Source organism: Lactuca virosa, chromosome 6, assembly GCF_052849685.1.
Source record: "Lactuca virosa cultivar CGN04683 chromosome 6, Lactuca_virosa_CGN04683_v6, whole genome shotgun sequence".
Lineage (NCBI taxonomy): Eukaryota > Viridiplantae > Streptophyta > Magnoliopsida > Asterales > Asteraceae > Lactuca > Lactuca virosa.
The window spans coordinates 42,985,706-43,004,864 of NC_136431.1; the positions used below are offsets into that span (position 1 = coordinate 42,985,706).

At 36.0% G+C, this 19,159-nt stretch overlaps 1 pseudogene across 1 annotated transcript; it reads left to right on the forward strand.

Annotated features, from left to right (window-relative positions):
- Positions 1 to 439: 439 nt before the first annotated feature.
- Positions 440 to 1,836, forward strand: LOC145120009 (alpha-copaene synthase-like; annotated as a pseudogene). Its single transcript, XR_013714075.1, has 3 exons — positions 440 to 587; positions 672 to 942; positions 1,056 to 1,836. The product of XR_013714075.1 is annotated as an alpha-copaene synthase-like (transcript).
- Positions 1,837 to 19,159: the final 17,323 nt, after the last annotated feature.

Here is a 19,159-nt window from a genome sequence, read left to right on the forward strand (position 1 = left end):
TGAGGTAATATTAAAATTATATTTTCAATAAACAAAGATTATATTTTAAAGTCGATCCAAACCGAAAAACAAACCCATAACTTTTTGGGTTTTTTTGAAGGTAGGTGCAAATATATTTGAGGCTTAGGGTAAAAATAAGTAGGAGCTCTAAATAAAAAAGTTAATTGCTATTTATTAACTGTTTTAAGGGAGATATTTAAAATTTAGATTGAGATTTGAGCATGATATTGGCATAATCAAGCGACATGGACGATTCCTTTAGTTTATTAGTTTTTAAATTGCTAAAATTCATAACTTGGGTTATCTTGATTTTCTTTTACTTTCCAAATCGATGCCAAATTAAAAAAGCAACATGCACGTACGAAATGCATGCCAGCTTGTAAATACCATAATATATAATAATGTTGCACTGATCCATAAACCTCCAGTGAATCGTCTTTGATCAAAACAAAAGGCTTAATTGCACCGACTAACGTTATCCTCCAAGCAAAAACACCAAACCCACCATGGAGCCGGTCCGTCCTTTGACCGACTTCCCTCCTTCCATGTGGGGTGATCGCTTCTTATTATTCTCTCTTGACAATTCAGTAAGATGTTCCTTTGATTAATATATCGTAATAAATGATATTTTTGCATTTGTTTGTTAAGTAATACATTGTTTCCTTTTCTAGCAATTGGAAGCACTTGCTAAGGCTATGGAGGAGCCTAAAGAACAACTGAGAAGATTGATAATCGACCAAACTATTGACTCAACCAAGAAACTGAGTTTGATTTATTACGTGTATCGTCTTGTCTTGAGTTATCATTTCATGGAAGACATCGATGGCCAACTTGATAAACTTTTCAAAGAGCTGAACTTGCAAGATTACCATGAAGCAGATCTTTATACAATTTCTATTCACTTTCAAGTTTTCAGAAGCCATGGTTACAAACTATCTTCTGGTAAGTGAGTAAGTCATCATATATTGAAATTTCGGAAATAATATTTTAAACGGCGTTTCATTCAATTATTCTGTTAAAAGAATTGAATATGACACAAATAGATGATTGTGCAGATGTGTTTAAAAAATTCAAGGATTGTAGTTCCGGTGCATTCAAAGAAGACATGATTACTGATGTGAGGGTCATGCTAAGTTTCTATGAGTGCACGCAGTTGAGAATAAGAGGAGAGTCTATTTTAGAGGAGGCATTTGTTTTCACAGAAGCTCAACTTAAGAGTGTTGAAAATACACTCGAAGGTATTCTTGCACAACAAGTGAAACACGAATTGAAGACACCCTTGTGGGCATCCAATGGTAGAGGCAAAGCTATATTTTCTCAATTATGAAGATGAATGCTCCACGTACGACTCACTACTAAACCTTGCTAAGGTGCACTTCAAGTACCTACAACTCTTACAGAAGGAAGAACTTCGAATTATCTCACAGTAAGTAATAGTTATGCCAAGGAAAAAGAAAAACTTTAGTTGCAAAAATGACGCACTAGCAAATGCAAACGCATATTTCAATTCTTGAAGATTTTAAGTTGTGCTTTGCATAAAGATCGATGTAATACAATCCATCTACAAAAATCTCCATGCTTAATCATTGATAAAAGAGATGGTTCAGACACCTTGATTATCAAGCCCTTAAAATTAACATTTGGAAGGATATATATATATATATATATATATATATATATATATATATATATATATATATAGAGAGAGAGAGAGAGAGAGAGAGAAAGAGAGGTAGGTTCAAATGTTTCTCACATCTATTGTGTGCTAGAATGTACCAATAGGAATTTAGTATTAATTATATGTATATTAAATGCTATCCATACTTATAACTCATTTTTATGAAAACTAATTAAATTCGTCATTAATGTCAACAATAATATTCTTTCAGAATGAATTCATATCTAGAAGAATGAGAGTGTATTCTAGTAGAATACACTCCCGTTCTTCATATTCCATGCAACTTTATTGTATTTTAAGTGAGTGAGTCCTGAAACAAAATACGAACACATATATAAAAACCTAGATGCGAATTCATTCTGATTAGTCCAATTGTTAATCTTGCAAGAATGATAGATATCACATATAGATACGATGATGGGTACACGTTTCCAGAAAATACCTTTAAAGAGTATATTACACTCTTGTTCCTTGATTAATTTTGGGGCTTTGACGCTTTTACCCCTAACTGATGTGGTTCCTGTGTGGATGTTGTCCGAGTTGGTGTCTCAATGTTATTTGTTTTCTGGTGTTTGACGGTTCTGCCACTTGGGACGTTTCAAGTTGTTTGCATTTCTGCAGCATTGGGTGGTATTTCACCACTTGTGTGTGCCTTGTTTTGCTTTTGTGCTGATGTTGTGAGGTCGTTTGTCAATTTTGCCCCTTGGTTCGTTTTCTGGAATTCTGTTGTCGTTGTGTTGCTTGGCTGGTGCTTCTTTTATGCTTGATGCATGTAGTTCATGTTACTTCTTGTTGCATGTATAGTTGGTTGGTTTTGGTGATGGATAATTTGTTTTACTTTGAGCTTGTGTTGTATTTTATTGTGCTGTGTTGTTTGTATGCTCTTCTAGCCTTGTTCAATAAATAAATAAATAAATAAATAAGTTAGCCATTTTCTTTCCTTATCTTTCTTCAAATAATGAATAGGGATGTTGCCATAAGGGTTTGAAGAACTCCATGACATCTCATCTCACTACACTACAAGAATAATGCCCTTTAGTGGCGACACTCTTAGATGTCGCCGCTAAAGGCATCGCCACTAAAGGTCATTCATCCGCGTCAAAATCTGGCTTTACTCCCTATCCGTCGTCGATCTGGTCACTAATCCAACGTCTAGAATCCATTGTCGTACACACTTTTAGCGGCGACATATGTCACCGCTAATACTTGAAAAAATTACCCGCGAGACGTTCCCTCCAAACGGTGGCCACTTAACCCTAGAGACGCCTTTTGCTCTCGAGATAATCCGACCACCACCACTAGCGATTAGAACACGACAAACCTCTTTTTTTTATCAACGACGACAACCTGCATCACCGATGACACAAGTTGCATCGGCACCGACGACGAAAAACTCCATCATTGGCGACCCCCATAGCTGACGACGACCACATGTCCTTCTCCTTCCCTCTTTTCTCTTTCTCTTCTCTCCGGTGACCATCTAGTGGAGTTTTAATGTTTGATTTCGTGATTTTAGCAATGTTGACCTCCTTGCTCTTGTTGTCACCACCGTTGTCGGATTTAACCCACCGCACACCAACACCATTCTGGTTTCGTTCCACAACAGGTTTTATTCCATTTCATGAAGTATTTTCGTCCAATTCTTCATATTGATCATGTATGTGTATATAATGTATGAATATGTAATGTATGTATAAATGTGTGTAATATGTGTATTTGTATAAATGTATATGTTTACATTGAAAACATAAAAATTGTATGCATTATATGTATTTGTATGTATATGTGTATTCCTATACATTATGTGTATTTGTATGTTTAAGTGTATTTGTATGTATATATGTATTTGTATGCAATATTTGTGTTGGTATGTATAAGTGTACATATATGGAATTTATATATGTATATGTGTGTATGATATATGTATATGCAAACTTGATTGTATAATGTATGTGTGTATAATGTATGCAAGCATGAATATGTGTGTGTGTGCGTGTGTGTGTGTGTGCAAACTCGTATATATGTATGTTAAGTCGTAATAACCTTAGGGATTTGTTAATTTGACTGAAACATGACTTAACTTTTAAGGACTTAATTAGAAAATCCCTTACAACTAAATAATATATAAAGTACAATGCAATAATGTCACACCCCCGAACCGCGACAACGGAAATGTCCGGGGGCGGGTGACTTCATCTGGTAATATTATAACAGTTGATTATAAATGAGACAAGCAACCAAACATCATACATTCAGATACCAACGCGTATTGTTTACAACTTTGTGTTTTTTCATGAAATTACATCACAATAATAATACAATGTATGACATTTCCAAAAATACAACAATCATCCAAAAATCCATAGCTGTAAACCTGTTTACTGAGTCCCTGAGAATACAAGTCGTTTTGAAAAGCATCAACATAGAATGTTGGTGAGTTCATAAACATGTTTGTAAGAAAACTTTTTAATAGTTTGTAAACTTCCAGAAAATCCAATATTTTATTATAAAAAAACAGTTTGTGAGTCTCGTTTCAAATCATGTATAATTGCATGTATATTCTTGTTTTATCTTGTTTGAAAATATATAAAGAGTGATTCCCAGAAAATCCTATATTTTCTGTTATTTGAAAAGTTGTGGTCTTAAAACCCTAAGACTCAAGTGGTGAAATTCGTTGCGAAATAGACGACACGTAGTTTGGTACTTTATAAAATGAGCAGAGTATATGTTATGCGTAAATTTTATAAGATTAATGTTATTCTCTATGTGAGTCGTTACAACCATACTAATGTGACTAAAGCGCCCGTCTTGACGTTCTTCAGGCGTCGGTTTCTAAAGATAATTGTCACCCTAGACTGGTCTGTCTAGCTGTAACGAACAGCTCAGGTGTGGGGGTGTCAACCCCATATAGATCTATACATAATATCCCGCTCTCCCTCCAGGAGACTCTGGTTATAACTACAGGACTTACGATGTACACTAAGTAGGTACGAGTGAAGGAGAGTCTCACAAGAGCCTTAACGGAAATTACGCGAATATTGAATTTCATTATTTAACGTTATAAATAATGTTACTAGTGTATATTTTCGACTACAAATTGTAAGTGTCAAAAATAGTCCATTTTTACCATAAGTGTCAAAATAGCCCATTTTTACCATAAGTGTCAAAAATAGTCCATTTTTACCATAAGTGTCAAAATAGTCCATTTTTACCATAAGTGTCAAAAATAGCCCATTTTTACCAAAATTGTCATAAAAGGCCCATTTCTACTAAAATTGTCGTATAAGGCCCATTTTTACCAAAAGTGTCATATAAGACCCATTTTTACTAAAGTTGTCATAAATGGCCCTTTTTCACTAGTTTTTCAGATAAAATGCAATATCTCCAAAATGTTACCATTTTTAGTGTAAATTCTCATATTTTATCAACTTTCAAATCTTTTTACACCCACATATGTTTTAATATTTTTCCTTGAAATTATGGTGATTTTATCACACTTCAAAGATAACACATAAAACATTTAAACTACACAAGATAATTTGTTTCCAACAACTTGAGACTTGTGCAAATCTCAAGTTTATGAACTTTTAGCATGAGATCACAACATTTCACACATATAACATATAACACATACACATGTAAGCAAATATCCATGGATTTTAAACAATACCTTGACTTGTATCCCCCCCCCCCCAAACAAGGAAAAACTCGAAAACAAGGGGTATGAAGCTCACCTTGGGTCTTTTTTGATTTTCTAGAGGAGAATGGAGAAGGTTTTCGGCCCTAGCTTGCTTCCTTGAGAAGATTTTTGAGGTTATGGTGTTGTAAGATCATAATCACGAAAATGAGAGAGTAAGGAAAGGATCTTTTATATAAACTTGGAATAAAGCAAAGGAGTTTGTCAAAAACTTACCAAGTTTGTGGAGTTTGGATGAAGTCTTCTTTGAATACACACACACCCACACGAAAATTATAGAGAAAAAGGATGTGAAGATGTTGATTGTAGAGAGGAAATGAGATAAAGTGAAAGTTAGAAGTGAAGAGTGGAGAGAGGATGGAGGGGGAGTTAAGTCGGCCGATCCAAATGGGAGGGGGTGATAGGGGTTGACTCTAGCTAGAGTTGATGTGAGGGTCTTAGTTGTTTGTTGGATAATAAACTTACATGCATGTAAGGTTATAATGAGGTGGCAAGTTAGGAATTTTCTCTCTCTTTTTTTTAATGGGCTAACCGATCGGCCCAAGGAGAAGGGAGAAAAGAAGGTTTTGGGTCTTGAAGGGTAACCGAGAACACATTGGGCCCAATAAGAATTTTCGACCCATTATGTAACGCCCGTAGATCCGGGCTAGTCAATTTAGAGATAATAGGGGTCGAAAACGACTTTTCGACAAAATATTATTTAGAATAAATAATCTTAACCAAGTTGTAGAATATGTCTCAAGGGTTCTGTACATATAAAGAACGCCGAAAACCGAGTTATAACGAAGAAGTTATAGACCCGTCGAAGTTTCGCGACAGAACCGGCACGACACCGGGAAACGTAAAATAGTGAATTTACGATAGAGGACTTTTTGGCCTTAGTAATCAAAACCAAAGTTGTAGTATACGTTAAACCGAGAGCGTCCATAAAAAGAACGCCCAAATCTGACTTCGTATGAGGAAGTTATGATTTTTCGAAGTTTCGGCTTAGTAGTGCACGACCCGAAACTCGAATTTTAGTTCGAGCGGTTTTTGGCCTACGCGACCTAAATGAGAGTTGAAGATCTCATTAATAGGAACTCAACGGTAAAAAGACAGACAAAAACGGAGTCCATATGAAAGAGTTGCGAATTCTTCGCGGTCATTTAACAGTCTAATCTCCTCATGCTGTTAAATTTAAGATCGGTCGAGAATTAGCCGACAGAGTCAAAATGAAAGTTGTAGATCTTATTTTTACCTACGCGTGGATATAAAGAACGTCGAAAACGGAGCTCGTATGCGAAAGTTATGAATTTTTGAAAATCGGCTAATTTCCACCCTGTGTGCGATGCCACGTGTCAGCACCAGGCTGTGACTTGGAGCCCAAGCTCACTCACGACGTGAACATCAAGAGATTCACGACGTGAGAGCCATTTCAGCCTCCTATAAATAGATGGTCGGGGGTAGAGCATTCTTAACACCTCTCAAGCTTTCTTTCTCTCTCTAGAGTCTCTCTCTAAGCCCCCTTAAGCCCCCTAAAGCCTAGGTGAACCCCCTAGCATCCGAAGGAAGCCCCGAGGCTCCCGAAGTCTCGAGAAAAAGGGTCTTTCGGTTTGGAAACACTGCTCTAAGCGAAGCCCGGTTTTCTTTAAAATCCGCTGTAAGTGAGCTACGCCTATGAAAATTTTAATATAGCTTTTAAATAATTATAGTAATGTTATTAGGTCCTTAAAATAATTATTTGGGCTATTATTATGAGTTATATATAGTGTTGTTTAACGCTTATATAATAATAATAATATCTATACTATTAATTAATCGCGGTTAACGTTAGACTAAACCCTAGTGGTATTGATACTAGGTTTCGTCAAGGGAAAATTGTTTTGAGATAACGAAGTGCTGTCCGAGTACCGAGTCACCACCTAATCAGGTGAGTGCATAGTTACTTTCATCTTACACATAGATATGAAGTATTTTATATAAATTACGTGCTATGTGTGCATATTATCTGTATACTTGTTATCTATGTTGGATGAACGATTTTATACACGTTTTAAATAATTTAAACTGTATATGTATTTTATATCTACGAATATGTTGGGTAAAACATGGGTAGATGAATGATGAGAGATGAAAGATGATACGAGTGAACATTGGCAGCTATATACTTAGTGCCTAACAAATAACATCGGCAACTATGGACTTAGTGCCTATCGAATAAACATCGGTAGCTATGGACTTAGTACATGTTAGATAAACATTGGTAGCTATGGACTTAGTACCTGTTAGATAAACGTTGGTAGCTATGGACTTAGTACCTATTAGATAAACACTGGTAGCTATGGATTTAGTACCCGTTGAATGAACTTTAGCAGCTATGGAATTAGTGCTTTACGAACAAACATTGGCAGCTATGGACTTAGTGCCTATCATATAAACCCTGGAAGCAATGGGCTTCAAAATGAACAAATGCAAGATAGATGATTCTTAGGGTAGATCCTTAAGAGTAAGGAAGATAATGAGGATGGGTAATTGGGTTGATTGTTTGATGTTTAAACATAATAATTAAATTATTGTGGGTTGAAAACCCTATGTACTCACCAGGTTTCCCAACCTGGCCCACTCAGTTTATTTGTATCACAGGTGTCGATATGAAGTTACAATACACTGAGAGATTAAAGAGATGTAGATCACTAGTGTAAATGAATGTAAGTTATGTTTATGCTTATGTTTCTGTATTGACAATGACATCTCAAATGTTTTAAAATGAATAAAAATACATTTCTTCGGAAATGCTTTGATAACGTATTTATCATGTTTTACTGGGAACAAATTCCGCAACATTTTTATCAAAAGAAGTACTCTTATTTTTATAAAGCATAAACAAAAATCGGTCTTTTCTGGCCGTGAAAATAGGGATGTCACACATTAAGGCCCATATACGATTTTTCGGCCCAAAGAGATTAAATGGAAGAGTTTTCGGCCCAATAGGAGGCCCAATATTGATTTTCGGTTCGATGAGCCCAAAAAATGATTTTCGGCCCAACAATGGCCCAAATATGGGTTATCGGCCCATATAAAGGTCAACTAGGGCTTTTGGCCCAAAAAGGCCCAATAGCGGTTTTCGGCCTTGGAAGGCCCATTAGAAAGTTTTCTGGCCCAAAATAATACCTAATAGAGGTATTTGGCCCATTAGCGTCTAAGAATAAATTCTTGCAGCCCAATAAGGCCCAATAAAGGTTTTACGGCCCAAAAGATCAATTGGAAGGGCTATCAGCCCATTAGGGCCCAATAAGAAGGTCTTGGTCCATTAAGAGGTTTGGACCGAGAAAGCTTGGGTTAAGGCCCAAAATTGAGTGGATATAGCTTATTGGGTTAGGTTTTGGGCTTATACGAGGAGGTTTCGACTAAAATCACATTTGTTGGGTGTATAAACTGATATAGCATTGAAGTTTGCTTTATACCAAATGTAGGGTTATAAGATTACACAAAGAAATTATCTCGCACAAGATAGAAATCTTAACCCTAATTTGCTAGTTGTGACAAATAATGGGAAAGGAAAAAAATAGGATGTTATAATTAACAATGCTATTTAAAGTATAATACTAAAATAGAAAACAACACAATATGATTGTTTAAAGTACAATGCTATAATAGGAAAAAAAACAAAAATATGAAAAAGTATAATGCTATAATAGAAAAAAAACAATATAATATTTAAAATACAATGCTAAAATAGAAAAATTAAAACAAAATCAAATGTCATAAATAAAAAAAATATGGAAAAGTAATATGTTATAAATAAAAAAAATATGCTAAAATTCTATTCTTTTACGTTTCTTCGTATTAATCATCATGAGCTTAGAAATACTCGTCCGAAATTAATTTTAGGTTGTCCCGGTTTTGGGACTGCTTTTTGAATATTGTAGGATCGTTGAGATTCTATAAAACAGAAATCATGTTTGGCAAGTAAATATGATATGGATTTTGACTGGAGAGCAAGAAGCTCGATTACAAATTGACGCAACCTCTCAAAAGATACCATCTCTATCTAATTAACATTCATTATATATATAGGTCATCCCAAGGGAGTCGGTTAGGAAATGACCAATCAGGTCAAGACACCTAAGTTAAGACAGGCTTCAATATAACTAAGTAAACAACACTGTAAAGCCAAGATTAAAACTACGAAACAAAACACGCTTTGGCATTTACAAAACTGAAGACATAAAATACAAATATTAGGTAACCTTTCGCATACAGACTCAAACACAACATCTATGAACTGCGAGACTTAACAATCTCCCCTTTTGTGTTGAGTCGAGAAAGTTGTCTTCACTTGACTTCATCAAAAATTTGAGGAGCAATGCCAAGATTAATAATACGAACTGCCATCCACCATCGCAACATGTATGAAACACATTTGCTATCATTCTTGGAGTTCATCTTGCATATTTCAGCTTTCAAAAGTATATCACTAAGAATACTAGTTCTATAACAGTGTTTATCTTGTAAAAACATCATGTTTTTCTTCATGTAACACCTAGTTTTGGATGCTTCTTTAATTAGGATAGCGGACTGTAAATGGATCAAGTAAAGGCATTGGGCTTCAAGTTCAGTCCATGAAAGGAAAGCTGCATATGAATTTGGTTTTGTCCTAAACCTTATCTTTGTTGGGTTTTAGTTCAAAAATAGTTTCATAAACTAGAAAAATATGGCAACGAGAGACTTTAATTTTTGAAATAACATAAACATTTTATACCCACCTAGGATCTTCTTGCAAGTTATAGAAAGATTTAAACACCAACCAAATAAGAGGTGAAGAAATAACAACTTTTGTAGTTCTTTGGGTCCTCTTGGGAGGCTTGGAAGTTGATGAAGAATGTGGAACCTTTGAGACACCAACAATGACTCAACTTGATGTAGATGCTAGTCCAAAACTCTTAAACCCTCAAGCTTGAAGTTCATAACCAAAGTATGAACTTCAAGAGAGTATTAATGCAAGTAATCTTCAAGTGTTCTTAACAAAACAAGAGAGAATGAGGGAGAAGAAAGGACTTTCGGCCACAAGCTTCAAAGGAAGAGAATGAGCAACTAGCCAAGTGAAAGCCCTCTTATTTATATGCATAAAGTGAAGTTATTAACCATTAGTTCCTTCAACTTTAGACAAACTTGTCTCCATGTCATAATAGTGACAATGCATGCTTCTAAAGCATGATTAAACAAGTCAAAAACCCATACTCCTCCTCTAGCCTTCAACTTTCGGCCATGGTGAAGAAAAAGAGAAGATTATGTTTAAATTCTATAAACTCAAAGTTTATAAAATATAAACTTTGTCTTTAGGGAAAAAGACAAAAGGATTCAACTAGTCCAAAAGTTTGTACATGACTTATAAATCATACCATATGATATATTATGTTACTTGCTAATGGAAATTATTTATTATTTCCTAGAAATAAATAATTTCCATTTTAATTATAAGAGTTTTATTGAATATTTATTAAAATCAATTTCTAATAAATAATCAATTGTATCATGTTGTTGTTAGTGTGACCCATTAGTATCATATGTTATTTAGCAATATCACTTTAATATCACTCTTGAGCATATTAGACCTTTCAATCTTATGATTGTAGGTTGGAAATGATAGATTCACATGGATGAGAACATATACACCATAAAATCTAGGTGGCAAAAGGTTTCGCTCTAATTTATGAGAATAATTATGAGGAAACACTTTCGCTAGTAGATTTTAAAAGATCTAATAAATATCATTATGGTTAGTGGTTGTGTTAATTGTGTTCTCAAATTCATAATATGATTACGGCATCCCTCTTCATATTTCGAATTGTGAAAAATGGTAAGGAATTGTTTGAACTTTCAAGACATATGGCTATAAGTTCTGAAAGGGTTTAAACACACACATATGCTATCTAATGAAGGTGCATAACCATAAGAAGTCTAGTTGAAGACTTATCGAAGCATCACGTATCAGAAATCTGCACTTTAGTAAGAAAGTTTAAGAGTATTGATTTCTAAAAGTCCAGTTGATTTCTGTGTACATGTCAAAGCTAGTGGAAGCATAATTGTTATACTAAGTGTTGCAAGTTGGCAATACTATTTGTAGGAAACAAAGTTTTCAATTTGCAAGTTGCAAAGTTTCGGAATTGTTTATCTATGAAAGATTTAAGGGAGAAGGCACTCATACTTCGTTTCAAATCTAAAAGTTTAGATTGAAGGATTTAATAGAACTTAGTCTTGGACATATATAAACATCATGTTGAAATGATTTGACATAGGAAATTCGATATATGGAAATATTATAGCAAGAGATACAAGGTCTTTATGTAAGACATAATGAGTCGAGTCCCATATGCTTCAGATATAGGATCGATTACATGTGCTATAATATTCACTTGTTCTGATTTTTTCAAATTCCTTGGGCATTGTGAGGGAAAAGGACTAGAACTTTGTGTGACTAAAGTTATTAAACAACCGTCAAGAACATTCTAAGATTATACCAAAGGATTGGTTTCTTGTAGACAGTTGGAAGTATGAAATTGTTTGGAGGGACCATGTTGGCATGATTCTAGATTAAGATGATTCTTGATCAGAATTGATGGTCATATGGGAATATGAAAATGTTTCCATAATGGGAGTTGATTATTAAAATCTACATGTGAGTTGGAAACTGTAATGCAAGAAAGGTGTTCAAGGAGTGTACCTTGAATTTGAGACTTCATTACCATGGAATTGTTTTTAGTAACAAAGTTCCAATGGAGCATTCTGTAATATCGTTGGCTAAGTATCTGTGACTTTGAAGCCTCGACATCACAGAAAATCAATGCATGTAAGGTTGGAATTCCAATATATTTTGGACAATGACAAGAATTTGGAATTTTGAAATGAGCATCATTGGAATAGTGTCCAGTCTATATGTTCACAAAGAAAGGACCATAGAGAGACATAGTATGCATGTTTATAACATGGCATGACTGATGTTTAATTCAAGTGGTTAGTTGATTACTTGAAACATTATACAATGAATAAAGTCGTAATTAATATGGTGATTAAATAATAAGAGTTTTATTTATATTCAATAGTTTTGAGACCATAGTTAATTAGTTTATTATTGAGTTTCACTTCACATGTTTTACTTCCTGAATAATTTGATTATTTGAAATTCCACAATCGCTCATACTTTTGGAAGTAGTGAATTAAGGTTGTCATGAACTAGATTGTAGATTGTCTAAAGAGTTTAGACATAGCAATAGTTTTGCTGCAATGTTCATGAGTACTTAGAAAATGGAGATTTTAAGTATTGGATAAACCCACGCTCAAAGAATTACTTCATGGATTTTATCACGAGTAATTTTAAGACGATAATATCTTATATTCTTAAAACGGAGATATATGAGTTATGGTTTACAAGTTAGTTGTGCATTGATAATACGTAAACGCATCAGTAACTTGATGTTATAAAACGTATTGTTGTGCATAATTTGATGAGTAAATAGTGCAAACATATAAGTCAAAGTTTATTCGTTCCTTTTTCCCTAACGGGAAAAACGATATCTTTGGGCCCCTCGGTGATTTGGTGTTGACTTATAAGTGCTAGGTCTAGCCAAGACTAAATTGATATGTTCGATTAGAAGTCTTATATCCTCATCACAAATCAGAAAATCGGGAAAAAAAATCTTGGAAAATGAGATTGATTATAATCCATGTCTCATGTCCGTACGATATCTTGTAGAACGGAGGAATATTTGATCACTTATCTTAGGACACGTAGCTGACTGGGTCAGAGTTCGACAGAGGCTTTTAGAAGTTACAATTTGTTGATCAGTTTGGAAGTTATACTAACGATTATAGTTACAGACTTATCCAAGTGGGGGACTGTTGGATTGGGTGTCTAAGCCTATAAATATAAATGGTATAAACTTGAATTGATGGTAGCACAGTCCTTTTGGGTTGCCCTCAAACCTAGTAATTGAATAGGATAACTTTTAGAGAGGGAGAGACTGATTTATTAATTTATTATATGGTTAATAAATTAATTAGAAATCAAAATAAATGATTTGTTAATATATTATGAGAATAATATATTAATCAGAAATAGTAATATTTAATTAAGAATTAATCAGAAATTAATTGGAATTAATTTTGGGATTAATTAAAAGTACAGGGGTTAAAGTGTATGTAACGCCCGGTTCATGGTATGTATTTTAATAAAGAATTATTCGTTTTTGCAAAGGGACTCGACGAGTTGGAGGCCCCAAACTCGTCGAGTAGGAATATGAGAAGTTTGGACGCGGGACTTGAAGTCTACTCGACGAGTCGAGAAGCCTCGACTCGACGAGTAGGTCTGCCAGAGTGAAACCCTAATTTTTAGGGTTTGCACCCTATTTAAACACCTTATCTGGCCTCAAATACAGCCTCCATCACCTCCATACCTTAGTCACGAAACCCTAACCAATTGGGAGTGTTCTTGAGTCATTGTTGTGTGTTCTTGGTGATTTTGAAGTTTAAAAAGGAAGAGGAAGCTTGGGGGTTCAAGAGCAAGCAAGTAGATCTAGAGTTGGGCTTCATTTACAGTTCATTTGAGGTATAAAGTCTATACTGTGACATCCCCATTTTCACGGCCAGAAAATACCGATTTTGTTTATGCTTTATAAAAATCAGAGTACTTCTTTTAATAAAAACATTGCGGAATTTGTTCCCAGAAAAACATGATAAATACGTTATCAATTCATTTCCGAAGAAATGTATTTTTTTTATTCCTTTTAAAACCTTGGGATGTCATTGTCAATACAGAAACATAAGCATAAACAGAACTTACATTCATTTACACTAGTGATCTACATCTCTTTTAAATCTCTCAGTGTAAAGTGGCTTCGTATCGACACTTGTGATACAAATAAGCTTGAGTGGGTCAGGTTGGGAAACCTGGTGAGTACATAGGGTTTTCAACCCACAATAATATAATCATTATGTTTAATCATCAAACAATCAATCAACCCAATTACCCATCCTCATTATCTTATTTACTCTTAAGGATCTACCCTAAGAATCAGCTATTCCTCGTTCATTCATTCCTAAGGATTATCCTAAGGAATCGACATGAAGTCCATCGTCACCGGGGTTTAGGCACTAAGTCTGCATAGTCGCCAGGATTTATACAACAGGCACTAAGTCCGCATAGTCGCCAGGGTTTAGGCACTAAGTCTGCATAGTCGCCAGTGTTTATACAACAGGCACTAAGTCCGCATAGTCGCCAGGGTTTAGGCACCAAGTCTGCATGATCGCCAAGGTTTAGGCACCAATTCTGCTTGGTCGCCAGGGTTTAGAGTACACCAGGTGAACACATCGTTCACAACACCTACAGGTTGCAAGCCTGCTAGCGTTCCACTGGACTGTCTAGAATAGTCTGTGGTTGTCATCCATACTCTGCTAGATGATGGGGACAACATTTGGGAACAAGGCTTCTCACATCGTCCACCTCTCACCCTTACCTCATGGTCTATATCACCTTTCAACTCATCATCCAACTCATATTTCATCTACCCATGTTTTACCTAACATATTATGTAGATTAAAATACATATACAGTTTAAATCATATAAAACTTGTATAAAACCGTTCATCCAGCATAGATAGCAAGTATACAGATAATATGCACACATAACACATAGTTTATATAAAATATGTCATATCTATGTGTAAGATGAAAGTAACTATGCACTCGCCTGATAAGGTGGTGACTCGGTACTCGGACAACACTTCGTTTACTTTAAACAACTCCTTTGACAGAACCTAGTATCATTACCACTAGAGTTTAGTCTAATGTTCGCCGAGACTAATTAGTAGTCTAAATATTATTACTATTATATACGCGTTAAACATATAACACTTCTGAATCCAGCAACCCAAGCGGCCCTCCAAACCAGATTCCCCGTACCGTGAGTGGTTAAAAAGACATTATAACGACACGTATATAACTCATAATAATAGTCCAAATACTTATTATAAGGTCCTAATAACATTACTATATTAAAACATAAGTTATACTAAAGATAGGTTAGGTGTAGCTCACTTACAACGGGTTTTTCTCAAAACCGGGCTCCGCTGGAGCAGCGTTCCCGAGCCGAAAGGCTCTTCTTCTCGGAGTCGTCGGGCGCTCTGGGGCATCCGCCTCGTGCTAAGGAGGTTCCCTAGGCTTTTCGGGGGGTTTAGGGGCTAGAGAGAGGTTCTAGAGAGAGAGGGAAGTGATGGGAGGTGTGAGGAATGAAGAGGGTTTCACCTATTATTTATAGGGGGCTGGAGGGTCACTCACATCGTGAGTTTTATGATGCTCACGTCGTGAGCCATCTGGAGACACCCAGGCACAGCCTGGTGCTGACACGTGGCATCGCACACAGGGTAGAAATCAACCGATTTTCAAAAATTCATAACTTTCGCATACGAGCTCCATTTTTGACGTTCTTTATATCCACGCATAGGTAAAAATAATATCTACAACTTTCATTTTGACTCCGTCGGCTAATTCTCGACCGATCTTAAATTTAACAGTAGGAGGAGATTAGACTGTTAAATGACCGCGAAAAATTCGTAACTCCTTAATACGGACTCCGTTTTCGTCTGTGTTTTTACCGTTGAGTTCCTATTAATGATATATTCAATTCTCATTTAGGTCGCGTAGGCCAAAAACCGCTCGATCTAAAATTCGAGTTTCAGGCCGTGCACTGCTATGCCAAATCTGAGAAAATTCATAACTTCGTTATACGAAGTCAGATTTGGGCGTTCTTTTTTTGTATTTTCTCGGTTTAACGTATACTACAACTTTTGTTTAGATTTCTAAGGCTAAAAAGTCCTCCATCATAAATTCACTATTTACGTCTCCCGGTGCCGTGCCGGTTTTGCCGTAAAACTTCGACGGGCCATAACTTCTTCGTTATAACTCGGATTTCGACGTTCTTTATATCTACGGAACCCTTGAGACATATTCTACAAATTGGTTAAGATTATTTATTCTAAATAATATTTTGTCGAAAAGTCGTTTTCGACCCCTATTATCTCTAAATTGACTTGCCCGGATCTACGGGCATTACATATACCTTGACTATTCAGTTACTAGATCTCTTCATGGAGTAGTTTAGGGCTTTTAGGAGCATATTTTGGAACCATTCATGGAAGCAAGCATGATTTAGGGTATTGAATTCAAATCTGGAACCTTCGAGGGACTCCATGGCATAAAGGTGCCAACTTTATGGCCATGGGAGTCCCATGCAACTTGTGAACCACATTTTAGGGCCTTTTGAGCTAGATAACCCATGCATGAACGTAAATTTTGTAACTTTACGTGTTATATCGACCCTAGGAGGCCAGATCTACGTTTTGGATGCATTAAGCCAGATTAAAATCGACTGGATAGAGTTGGAATTTGGGGGACTCGACGAGTTGTTATTAGGACTCAGCGAGTTGGGTCGTGGTTCCCCAAACTTTTATGTTACTGAGCGAACTTGTTGAGTCTAGAAGATGACACAGCGAGTTGGACGTGTTTATGGACTTGAAGATCAAAGAACTCGACGAGTCCGAGGATGAACTTGACAAGTTGATAGAAAATGTCCCAATATATATGAAGAGGAACTCGATGAGTTCAAGGATGAACTCGGCGAGTTGCGAGTGAAATGCCCCGACTTGTATGAACGGGAACTCGACGAGTTCATGGAAGGACTCCACGAGTTCAAACGGAAAGTCCCGATTCTGTCATAAGGAGAAACTCGGCGAGTTAGAAGGTAACTCGACGGGTTAGATCGCGAATTCGAGATTCTGTGAATCATGGAACTCGACGATTTGACGGACCAACTCGGCGATTTGAGTCAACCTGAATGTTGACTTGGACCAGACGGTTGACTTTGACCAGAGTGTTGACCTTTGACTTGACCCTTGACCAGAGTTGACCCTTAAAGGGGTTATAAGTTTGAAAGAGTAATTAAAAGAGATGTTATGTGTAGGAGTTTGAGGAGAGTTGATCCCAGCACCGAGGACAGTTCAACTACTTCACGACATTGAGATGAGTTACCTTCCAGTAGAAGTGGGTCTAAGGCACCAAGGTCGGCCCACTAGTAGGTGATTATAGTTGAGATGATTGTCTTTGTGATAATTGTCTGGTATACCACTATCTGTTATGTTTTATGTTCTAGTATGCTATGTGATTATGTGATAGTGATAGATAGGGGACTAATCCCCGGACCCGGTTGAGATATAACGACAGGGTAGGTCGGGCACCCAAATATGTCTGACAGTATGATATGCTATGTTATTATGTGGTAGTGGTAGGGGTAAAATAGTCCACGTAGCAAGTTGAAATAAACCGGAGGGTACATCGGGCACCCAGATATGTCTGGCAGGGTAGGTCGAGCACCCATATATGCTTGACAAGGGGTAGGTCGGGCACCCCGGTATGCCTGACAAGGGTAGGTTGAGCACCCATATATGCTTAGCAGGGTAGGCCGGACACCCAGATATGCCTGGCAGTATGTTTATGGTTTGGTATGTGGTATGATGGGGGAACTCACTAAGCTTTGTGCTTACAGTTTCAGTTTTTGTTTTAAGTCCTTCTTCTTTGAAGGGAAAGGAGCCGGCACGGTAGCAACGCATCACACACATGATTTCCGCATATGAGATTCTTGGGATTTGTACTCTGACATTATTACTATTTTATGATATGGTTTTGAGACATATGATCTATGATTTTTATGATATGAAATAACTTGATGATGTTTTCTATTAATTGTTTATGAACCGTTATATCAAAAATGAAATTTTTGGTCTAGAATTTTGGGATGTTACAGTGTAATTGTTCAATAGTTGAGCAAGAGGTGTTCTAGAAAATTCCTATTACATTGGACGGTTTTAGGAGGATCTAGAAGATCTAGAATTATCCTTGGAGGATAATTATGAAGCTGGATAATTACCAAAAGGAAATAATATTATTTTATTCCTTTTAGGGTTATCTAGGGTTTCCTTGTTACGCTATAAATAAGACAAGTGGGATACAAATTTCGGCCATGACCTCTAAAGGAATAGTTAGGCCGAAATTTCCACCTCTCTCCTCTCTCTCTTCAAGCTCCTTGGTTGCTAGGGTTTGAGTGTGAACCATTAGAGGCACGACACTTGTGGTGCATGCTTCCAAGAGTTTTTCAAGAATGTTTTTGATTAGTTATTTACTACAGTAACTACTTTTGTTTTGTTATATTCGAAAATTAGCCTAGGGTTTATAGTTTTGTTGTTCAATAGAATATTACTCCAATAGTGTTATGACATAGATCCTTAGGTTGCATGCACCCTTAAGTGTTAAGGATTTATCCGCGATAATACATGTAAAACCGATCAGATTCTTCATCCAACCACTCATGCATGTTAGTATTACCAAAATGGTCTACATACATTGGGATTTCACAACCACATTCATACACAATGGCTATAAAATCAACATAATCAAGCTCAATCCGAATTAACCTCAAACCTTTTGGAAAATTAACATAAGGAAGACAATAATAGAGCTTCTTACATTTTTCTTATGTGAATCTTTTAACGAACGCATAACATTCATCCTTGTCCATGCCTGTGAAATCAATGTTTTTCAACTTATGATTAATACCATCGGTGTATTGTATGTGGTACTTAGCGAAGATACATTGGAAGTACAAATCGATTTTGAACTTTAAAGAGAGGAAATGGAGTAAGGGTTTTCAGTCGAAGGAAAACGATAAAGTAAAATGTTCATCGATTTTTGTCTAATT